This window comes from Eptesicus fuscus, chromosome 22, assembly GCF_027574615.1.
Source record: "Eptesicus fuscus isolate TK198812 chromosome 22, DD_ASM_mEF_20220401, whole genome shotgun sequence".
Classification (NCBI taxonomy): domain Eukaryota; kingdom Metazoa; phylum Chordata; class Mammalia; order Chiroptera; family Vespertilionidae; genus Eptesicus; species Eptesicus fuscus.
In genome coordinates this window covers 31266437-31278258 of record NC_072494.1, presented here as the reverse complement: position 1 = coordinate 31278258, position 11822 = coordinate 31266437, and positions in this window count along the sequence as shown.

Below are 11822 nucleotides of genomic sequence, written 5' to 3'. Positions count from 1 at the left end.
TTACTTAACCCTACAACTCAAAGAGCTAGAAAAAGAGCAGCAAGAAAAGCCCACTGTAACCAGAAGGAAGGAAATAACAAAGATCAGAGCGGAGATAAATGACATAGAGACCAAAGAAACAATACGAAAGATCAACAAAACCAAGAGCTGGTTCTTTGAAAGGATAAACAAGATTGATGGACCTCTAGCCAGGCTCACCAAGAAGCAAAGAGAGAGGACCCAAATAAACAAAATCAGAAATGAAAGAGGTGAAATAACAACAGACCCCGCTGAGATACAAAGGATTGTAACAAAATACTACGAACAACTCTATTCCAACAAACTGGACAACCTGGAGGAAATGGACATATTCCTAGAAAAATATAACCTTCCTAAAATCAATCAAGAAGAATCTAAAGAGCTCAATAGGCCAATAACTATGGACGAAATTGAAGCAGTCATCAAGAAGCTTCCAGCAAACAAAAGCCCGGGGCCTGATGGCTTCACAGGAGAGTTTTACCAAACATTCAAGGAAGAACTAAAACCTATCCTCCTCAGACTATTTCAAAAAATTCAAGAGGAAGGAACACTTCCAAGCTCCTTCTATGAAGCCAGCATCACCCTAATACCAAAACCAGATAAAGACAACACAATGAAAGAGAATTACAGGCCAATATCCCTCATGAACATAGATGCCAAAATCCTCAACAAAATTCTAGCAAATCGGCTCCAGCAGTACATCAGAAAGATCATACACCATGACCAAGTAGGATTTATCCCAGGAATGCAAGGATGGTATAATATCCGCAAATCAATAAACGTGATACATCACATAAACAAATTGAGAGATAAAAATCACATAGTCATATCAATTGATGCAGAAAAAGCATTTGACAAAATCCAACACCCTTTCTTGATAAAAACTCTCAACAAGGTGGGAATAGAAGGCTCATACCTCAACATAATAAAAGCTATATATGATAAACCCACAGCAAACATCATACTCAATGGACAAAAACTAAAAACATTTCCCCTAAGAACAGGAACAAGACAGGGATGCCCACTCTCACCACTCCTGTTTGACATAGTACTGGAAGTATTAGCCATTGCAATTAGACAAGAAGAAGAAATAAAAGGCATCCAAATTGGAAAAGAACAAGTAAAGCTGTCTTTATTTGCAGACGACATGATATTGTACATAAAAAATCCGAAAGACTCCGTCAAAAAACTAATAGACTTAATAAATGAATTTGGCAATGTAGCAGGATACAAAATTAACGCCAAGAAATCTATGGCCTTTCTATACACCAATAGTGAACTTACAGACAGAGAGACTAAAAAGGCAATTCCATTTACCATCGCACCAAAAAAATTAAGATACCTAGGAATAAACTTAACTAAGGAGGTAAAAGACCTATACACGGAAAACTACAGGACACTGAAAAAAGAGATAGAGGAAGACGTAAACAGATGGAAGAACATACCATGTTTATGGATTGGTAGAATCAACATCATTAAAATGTCCATACTACCCAAAGCAATCTATAGATTCAATGCACTCCCCATTAAAATACCAATGGCATATTTCACCGACCTTGAAAGAACTCTCCAAAAATTCATCTGGAATAAAAAAAGACCCCGAATAGCCACAGCAATCCTGCGAAAGAAGAATAAAGTAGGAGGGATCTCAATACCAGATTTCAAGCTGTATTACAAAGCCACTGTTCTCAAAACAGCCTGGTACTGGCACAAGAACAGACATATAGATCAGTGGAACAGAATAGAGAATCCAGATATTGACCCAAACCACTATGCTCAATTAATATTTGACAAAGGAGGCATGAACATACAATGGAGTCAAGACAGTCTCTTCAATAAATGGTGTTGGGAAAATTGGACAGATACATGCAAAAAAATGAAGCTTGATCACCAACTTACGCCATACACAAAAATAAACTCAAAATGGATACAGGACTTAAACATAAGACGGGAAACCATAAAAATACTAGAGGAATCCACAGGTAGCAAAATCTCAGACATATGCCAAAAGAAATTCTTCACTGACACTGCCCCTAGGGCAATGGAAGCTAAAGAGAAAATTAACAAATGGGACTACATCAAAATAAAAAGCTTTTTCACAGCAAAAGAAACCATTAACAAAACAACAAGAAGGCCTACTGCATGGGAGAACATATTTGCAAATGGCATCACTGATAAAGGTTTGATCTCCAACATCTACATGCAGCTTATACAACTTAATAAAAGGAAGATAAATGATCCAATAAAGAAATGGGCAACAGACCTAAATAGAAGCTTTTCAAAAGAAGACAGAAGGAAGGCCAAGAGACACATGAAAACATGCTCAACGTCACTAATTATCCGAGAGATGCAAATCAAAACAACAATGCGGTACCATCTCACACCTGTCAGAATGGCTATCATCAACAAATCAACAAACGACAAGTGTTGGCGAGGATGCGGAGAAAAAGGAACCCTCGTGCACTGCTGGTGGGAATGCAGACTGGTGCAGCCACTGTGGAGAACAGTATGGAGCTTCCTCAAAAAACTGAAAATGGAACTCCCATTTGACCCAGTAATCCCACTCCTGGGAATATATCCGAAGAAACTAGAAACACCAATCAGAAAGGATATATGCACCCCTATGTTCATAGCAGCACAATTCACCATAGCTAAGATTTGGAAACAGCCTAGGTGCCCGTCAGCAGATGACTGGATCAGAAAACTGTGGTACATCTACACAATGGAATACTATGCTGCCATAAAAAAGAAGGAATTCTCATCATTTGCAGCAACCTGGATGGAATTGGAGAACATTATGCTAAGTGAAATAAGCCAGTCAATGAAAGAAAAATACCACATGATCCCACTCATTTAGGGATAGTAAAGATCAGTATAAAGTGACGAACAAAAAGATAGATACAGAGACAGTAAAGCATCAAACAGATTTTCAAATTACAGGGGGAAAGTTAGGGAGAGGTGGGGGAGTTATGAAATCAAATGAAGGACTTGTATGCATGCATATAAGCATAAACAATGGACGCAAAACTCTGGGGGGGGAGGGCATGTGTGGGTGTGGGGTGGGGGGGGTAATGGTAAGATATGTACACATATAATACCTCAATAAAAAATATTAAAAAAAAAAAAAAAAAAAAAAAAAAAAAAAAGCTGTTATCATTTCAAATCCTATTTTGGCTACATTGTGTATACAAGTAAATATAGATTTCATTGAAAATCTGCCATGTACAAGTCACCAGGCTTAGTCAAGAGAATCCTAACGCCGGGCTGTTCAAGACCTTTCTCTTAATGATAAGGACCTTTTTGTTACAAGACCTTTCTCACCATAGGGAAAGTAGATGCAACAGTGACTGTTGTGGCTGAGTTGCTGGTGAAAGGCCCAGAACCTGCATGACCTACTCCCTCAATCTCGAGGTCTCTCCCAAGGGTCAGCTCAGAACACTTAGGCTACTAGGGAGCACATGAACACCATAGCCTGATAGGCAAGGTGAAAGTTATTTCAACCTTGGTTTTCCTTAGATACAGAGGGGGTCGCCTTGACAGTAATAATCTGAGTTTTACTGACTCTTCTTGCCATGTGCTCAATGAGAACCTTCTATCTATTTCAACAAGGCCCTACCCAGACTCCATAGAGATATCTCACATGTTCCGATGAACCATGATCATGTTATTATAGTCTACACATTCCCTCTGATGCATCCCCTGTTCTCAGTCCCCAACCCCATCCCATGTTCTCTGTCCACAAAGTCTCGGAAGGTACCTCTTCAAGGCCCCAGCTTCTAGCCACAACAGTCAGAATTCCAGCATCCAAGCCAAGGCAACTAAATCTAAGGACGAAAGCTGTCGATTCATGAGGGCCAGAATGCTTGTGTCATGCTGGTCCCTTGAGGATGTAAGAATGCTACTCTTGCCTCAGGCCTCACAGAGTCCTTCATGAAGACCAGTGCTACAGCTTTGGCTCACAGATTCTTACCCATAGGACTCAGGCGCCAAGCTTAGGTACCAGGAAGGAAACAAATCTCATGCTGGACTCTCATTTTCCTCTCACCAGTGGTTCCTACATTTCCTCCCTTCTCCCCCATACAACAAACTTACAAATGGACTCTTCTGAATGTACCAGCAGTTTAGGTACATTCTCAGACATGTATGAACCTGTCTGGGCTCAAGGTGGAAGTCTAACCAAGCTTGATATTAGCTGTCCTGCTTTCTTCAGAATGACACCATGGACTTGTTCAAGCCATGGCTCTGAGCCCAGCCCTGAGGGTGCCATAAGCTCCGATGGAAAGATGTGCTCAGGATATAAGACAATTTCAGGAAATGCATTAATCCCTTTGGCCCTTAGAAAATGTGCTATCCAAAGGGCAGCTACTGTCTTGATTATATTTCCCGGAAAACTAGGAAGAAAAACAAACAAACTAACAAACCACAAGAGCTATTTCCTGGCTCCTCCAGCAACTCTAACTAGTTTTGAGTGGTTGTTTTTTATTATCTCCTCTTTAGGGAACAAATTAAAGTTGTGTGTTTATTTCTGCAACATTGAGCAACACAGAGAGAAAGCCTCCCAAAGGATGGTCCTGTTTCCCATCCAGATATATGCCAACAACCACATGAAAAGGAAAAATAAATCTGAAGGCATTGTACTGTGCAATAGATCTGCCTAGTAATATATAATTGCATTTCCGTTTTAAATTCACTCGAGGTAGAACTGTCTTCACCTCCATAAGAAGTCAACCCACCACCCCCCACCACCCCAAAAAATAAAAAAAAAAGACCTAAGTGATAAAGTGAAAAATCACTGTTTACGTAGTATACCTGTTGTGTGGAAGTTCCCATTTTGGGTTTCTCAAAGTGGGGGCACATCTGTACTTTTTCTTGATGTTTATGTGATTCAATCCAAATCTTAGGGACTCTTTGTGATAACTTGTACTCGACCAATGTCATCGTTTCCCGTCTCTCTGAGAGTATGGGCAATAAGGCTGAACTGAGGTATTAGATAGATACCCTGGCCATGGCCTCGTTGCTGGGTCTAGCCTAGTCCTGGTCTTCACGCCCGGGTACCCAGGCCATTTATACTTAGATGTCAGTTGATGAGGGTCTCCTACTCAGCCCTGCTCCCTAGGTCTGGAACAGGTTTGTGTAAGGGGGTAGGAAGCAACAAACCTGGGCTATCCATACCACAGGTCATGGAACCATTCCTGTGCTGCCCAGTTGCAGGTCCCTGCCCTATTTTTCCTGGTGGGTGGCCCCTGGGATTTCCAGGGGATTGTTCATAGCCCGGATGGTAACAGAAACCACTTAGCCCACATGTTTCCCCAGAAGGAGATCCTGCTCCCTATCCGTGTGCACAGGCCAATCCCAGAGCTCAAGACAAGGTGTCCTTGGGATGAAAGGACTTTCTAAAGAGAAAAATCAGGGACAGGACAGGGATAGATGCCAAGTTCCTGACTGTACATCTGTCAGTGTCTCTGCTGAAAGCGAGGGCAGCTCTCGTCCTTCCTTCCTGAGCCCTCAGGGTCACCACCACTGGCTGTTGTCTCTCTCTAGTGTTTTGCATGCTCATAGTTGACTTGAGGCATTTTCTCCAAGGGTCAAAGTTCCTTCCTTTCCTCATTCTGCTCACCAGACTGGACAGGCTGCTCTATCGTTTCTCTAGGCGCTAACCACTGAGACTGGCTTTTAAGTTTCTGGCCCTAATGTGTATCTGTAGAGAAGTGCGGAGGAAACTACGAGTGTGTCTCTCATCTGTCTCAGTTAGCTTGGGCTGCTATAACAAAATACTAAGGGGGATTAAACAACGGATATTCATTTCTCACAGTTCTAGAGGCTGAAGTGTGAAATCAAGGTGCCAGGATGGCCAAGTTCTGGTGGGAACCCCGTTTCTGGCTTGTAGACAACTGCTTTCTTGCTGGCTCCTTAATGACAGAGAGAGTGTGTACACTCTGGTCTCTTCCTCTTCTTACAAGGATACTAATCCATCATGGGATTCTACCGTCATGACCTCATCTAAACCTAATTAGCTCCCCTAAGGCCCCAATTCCTAATGCCATCATGTTGGAGGTTAGAATTTCAATATATGAGCTTTGGAGGGACACAGACACTGCTCCATAGCACTGGTCCATAAGCCAAGCTCCACCGCAGAGGGGGAGAGACCCTGATACAGGACATCAGCAGAGAGAACACATTATAATAAAAGCTAGTCATGACTACACCTAGGATGGAGGAAACCTATTTTCTTTTCCCGTTGGCTCTCCTTCGGGTCATACTGGAGACAGCTCTGGGGCATCCTTTTTGAGGGCTTTTAAAGACTGGTTTCAGTTCCTTAGTCCAACATTTCCAGATTCTTCAGCAATCTTTCTTCTGCCAATAGCACTATCATGTCATTGTGCTAAAGGGACTCCTTTCCAAAGTGAGGAAGGGATGGGACAAAGGTAGTGAAGGGAACTGGGAAACACACGTGTATTTGTTTCCTATAGCTGCTGTAACAAATCATCCCAAACTTGGTGGCTTACAACAATAGACATTTATTCTCTCTCAGGTCTGAAATCCAAAGTCAAGGCACTAGCAAAGTTGACTCTTTCAGGAAGATCTGAAGGAAAATGCATTCCATGCTTCTCTCCAAGCGTCTGGTGGCTGCAGGCAATCCTGGGCATCCCTGGGCTTATAGATGCATCACTCCAATCTCTGCCTCTGTCTTCATAGTACCTTCTTCTCTGTGTGTCTTGCTCCCTAAGATGTCTATTAAGACATTTGTCACGGGATTCAGGGAGCCCCCTCATTAAGGATAGTCTCATCTCAAGACCCTTACCTTAATTACATCTGCAAAGACCCTTTTGCTAATTAGGTCACATTCACAGGTTCCAGGTAGATCTGGAGACCACCTTTTAACTAATTCAACATGTAAAGGAAAGTCAAGTAAATCCAAATAAGGAAGGCATCCAACACCTTTATAACACTTGCAGGGCAGATATAATAGACTGGAGTTGTGAGCTAGGGGTCAAGCTGTTGGATTAGAGTCTTAATTCTGTCAATAATAGTTATTCTGTAACCTTGGGCAAGATCCTCCCTTTTGTAGGCCTGATTTCTGCATCTCCAAGATGAGAAGATGGATTAAATGACCTCTTCAGCACTGCTGATCGGATTCAGCATGAGTAGCCTTTCCTCTGACTAGCTCTCACACGTGCTCATGTGCATGGACACACGCCTGCAAAGCATACCCCGCCCTGAGCAGATGAAACCAGACAACTCCCAGACCCCAATCCTGATGTCCACACTGAGCCTAGAATTTATTCTTTCTCATGTGGGGAGTCTGGAAGCTAGCTTCCATTGTGTCATGTTTGACTTGGCTGGAGAAATAAAGTTGGCAGTACTGAAAAATGCCACACCTTTATAATTCTGAGTTTTTCCACAATCTTCTTGGGATTCTGAATTTTAGAACACTTTTCTCTCTTATTTTCCAAATGAGTATTTCAGTCTTGATCTTCATATGCTCGCTTGCGCTTTCTGTCCCAGGAGTGGTCCACATCTCAGATGGTATGTCCCAGCCCTGCTAAATCACTGGAAAAAGGGGATGATGGATACGGAAGAGAAGCTTGGAAATTCCACAGCATCGTTTCTTCATGGGACTCCTGATACTATATTGACCAAGTACTGGAAAGTATATCACAACTCTACACCAGAAAACATGTGTGCATCTAATTTTGGTGGATTACCTTATTACCCCCACACCCCTACATGTGAGAGCTGGGCAAAGGAAGGAAGTGTTAGTCATGGAATCATAGAATGCAAGAGCTGGAGAAATTGTACATAATATTTTCCATGTGAATGCATTTTTCGAAAATGTAAGCTCTGCGAGAGCACAGGGTCTTGTCGGCCTTGTTCACAGCTCTGTCCTCAGCACCTAGCTCCGGGTAGGACGCAGGGGAGGCACTCGTTCAATTTCTGACTATGACTGAAAACGAATGTATGAATCCAGTGCTTAGAGGAGGGCAGCTCTCATGCAACATCCTCATTTCTGGCTCCTTTGGAGTAGGCAGACATGTTAGTAGGCAAACATATTGCTAAAGAGCTGATGATCAAAAAATGATTAAAGGTATTAAGGGGATTCTGCTCCTATTAGCTCTGAGCTCCTCCATTAATAGGCATTAAGAAAAATAATCCTCTAGTTGCCGGTTTTGTAAATTTAGGTATTTGATGTTGTTTGTTCTTAAACCCATTTTCCCCAGTGAGTGTACACAAGCGCACGCACTCCCCCTCCCTCCCACTCCCCCCCCCCCCCTCACCCCTCCAACACACACAGCAGCTGGGGAAGGGGGGAAGGTCTGGTCTCTTTTTGTCCCCAGCTCCTCCCCTGCAGAAACAAACAAGTCTTGTGCTGCCATCCCGTGGAGCCTCCTCATCCCTGCAGTTCCTCGTGGCTTCTGAAGGAGCAGAGGGAAGCAAGCTGCAGACAGGAGAGCCTGGGAAGATTGCCCGCTTCCTCAGGGCATGCGAGACCCGCAGAGGAGAAAGGAAGGTGACCTCCAGGGAATGCCCATCGCTGCTCCCTGCCCCACTGCCCCAGGGAGAAGGTGGCCAAAGTCTACCCCTGACCCGTGTGAAGGAAGTGATGTCATGGCCTCCTTCTCAGAGATGCCTTTGACCAGGAGGGGAAGGGCGGGGAGAGTGGAAGCGTGCCAGGAGGAGACAGAGCGTCCTTGTTTCCTGGGAAAAGTCAGACTTTGAGAATCTTGTTCAGCAAAGATCACTCGCCTCACTTCTGAACGCTCCCTTTGAGAGTTCCTTTTAGGGAACAGTCCCTTAGGACTGAAAACTGGAATGACTGTGGAGGACACAGAGCAGGATCAGCTGCGTGGTGAGCAGGGAACAGGGGCCTGTGCAGAACTCAGCCACCACTGAGCAATGGAGTTTGAGGAGGAGGAGTTTGGGCCACAGCATTGAGGCTCCTCTGAGAAGGCGCTCTGGAACCTTCCCACAGCCCCAATCTTTTTCAGTTCCCGAGTTCTGGGCTCCAGGAAGCAGGTGGTGCTGGGAGACAGAAGTAAAAGATGGGCATTGGTCAGGCACACACATCTTTATACTCCACCTTGCAGGTACCACAATGAGCGGTACATTCTGTGGCATCACTTTTCTTTTGCCAATTTTGTCAGTTTTCACGGAATAAAAATGTATCCAGGGTGCACCATGTTAGAAATGACCTTTGCCCTGTCTCTGAACTTAACCCTCTGTGTGGCCACCCTAGACCAGTGGTCGGCAAACCGCGACTTGTGAGCCACATGCGGCTCTTTGGCCCCTTGAGTGTGGCTCTTCCACAAAATACCACGTGTGGGCGCGCACGTACAGTGCGATTGAAACTTCGTGGCCCATGCGCAGAAGTCGGTTTTCGGCCTGGGCGAGTCTATTTTGGAGAAGTGGCGTTAGAACACTCAAGGGGCCAAAGAGCCACCGCATGTGGCTCGCGAGCCGCGGTTTGCCGACCACTGCCCTAGACCGTGGCTGCTCTGTTCTTCCAACAACCATTGGATGTGACATCCTCCCAGAAGCTGTCCTTCTCCCTGGGACGTTCTGAGAGGAGAGACACACATGCTCTCTCCTATGCTGTCCCTGGTGATGTATGAATTTCATTGATTGTGACTACAATAGGAAACACATTTTACATCATGACTCAATAGATAGGATCAATGCAAATGAAACAACATTTACCATCACTCCTTGCAAAGCACTCTGGTATTTTCTATTCCATTTCTTTTAATGCTGGTTTTAACCCTCCCCTAAATCAATTTTATGACCCAAGAGTAAGTAGGTTTCAACCCACAGTTTGAAAAGCACAGCCCTCATAGTAGGTTTCTGTTACCCACTGCCCCCGGGCCTTGGTTCATGGGTGGGTTCTGGGCTCCATACCAAAAATCAGAAAACAGCTCCACACTTGTCTTGTTCTTTCTCAAAATGGACAGCTTTCAGAATAAAAGGAAGTCTCGCCTTTCAAGATGTTGTCTCTATGTGAGTTTAAAATAAATCCAGACATTCTACAGACTTTTATTCTCAGCTTCGTCTATTTTTTGTCTGACAACAATATGCATAGCATATGACAGAATAGTAGAAGAAAGAGTAGTGAGTATAGCCCGGCTGGCGTGGTTCAGTGGTTGAGCATCGACCTATGAACCAGGAGATCACAGTTCAATTCCCGGTCAGGGCACATACCTGGGTTGCAGACTCCATCACAGTGTGGGGTGTGAAGGAGGCAGCCAATCAATGATTCTCTCTCATTATTGATGTTTCTCTCTCTCTCTTCCTGTCACTTCCTCTCTGAAATCAATAAAAAAGTGTGTGTGTGTGTGTGTGTGTGTGTGTATGAAAATGAGATTGCTTGCTAAAAGTGGTTGCTAGAAAAATGTGATAGTCGTTTCTGAGTTTATGCACTTTGCTCAATACTTTCCCTTAGGTGTCCTCAGGACAATCCATGATCTTCAGTGTGTTCAGCAGGAGGGACTGGTTAGTTCCAATCTGAACAAAACACATCACTATTTTGGCTATTCAATGAGCTCTCTTCGATAAATTTAACAACGTTCACCATGTTCTTCTTAAACACTTCCATGAGATACAGCAGAGTTATTTCTAGAAATGCTACGTAGAATTCTTATTGATGCTGATGTCTAAGCCCAAGTGTTGTTAGTCACTTTTAACAATATTTTAATAGCTTTGCTGTGTTTCCTAGCCATATATGCTGGCTCCGGTACTTAGCGCTCCTTTTTTATTTTTCCAGTTTAATATGTATTCACCAATGAGGCATTTTTTCTAGTTTTGTAAATATATTCGATCAATTGTGTGCCAAGGTAAACACACACACAAGACATACCCCTTGTCATCTTGGGTAAACTAGAATTGTTGGATAACTTACAGCAACCAGGCTTTTTGGGGGATGGATCTCAAGCTTCCTACTGGATTTTAACCCCATGAGAAGCATGGCTTTGGCAGGTTCTGCAGTTTTGCAGATTTGACTAGGACTAGTTGTAGATTTGAAAGTATCAGCTGTTTTAGCCTTAAAAATCATATGCATATCTTCTCGTGTTAGAAAAGTAATTTTTCAAGATCCATGTGAGCCATTTTCTCTTTTGCTGGACCATATGCAACTAAATCTCATTAAAATTTTGTAGAGCAGATAAGAAATTGCGCCAATGATTTTTGGTCCTTTGTTTGCATTGAGAAATGTTTGTTGACAAGTCCAGCATGCTGTGGTTTTAAGTGTCCTTCCTATTAGTTTTGAAGGTGCCATTACAAACAATATATTGGAGTTCGTCATTTTGGTTGGATTTTACACACATAAAATATATTTTAGATAATATGCCTTATGAATTCCTGCAGTCCCTTTTGTTTTTAGAATGTGCCTCATTCTAAATGAAGTTGAAGCTTACTCTTAGTGTCAATATTTTTCTCTGCATTGTCTCTATTTCTAAATATATGGAGCTTGAACTTGGGCATTTCTCTAACTTTTACTTCATCATTCTTTCCTAGTAGTAAGGAGAAATCTCATTAAAGAAAAATTCATGCTAATGAAATTAGATGTATATTTGATGCAAACCTAAACATATGCAACTTGATAAGGTCCTTTTGGAAAAAGGCTTTACAATAAAGACTGAATAATGTTAATATAAAAGATAGACTCTGTTAATTGTTCTGTAACGGTGATGGTCATATTCACATCACACATCAGAAAATCAAATGAAATGCTTGTTAGCAGAAGATAGAATGACTTGCATTAGTGGACTGATATTCATCATAGCCTTCAAATAGCTCTCTTAATTCCATGTACA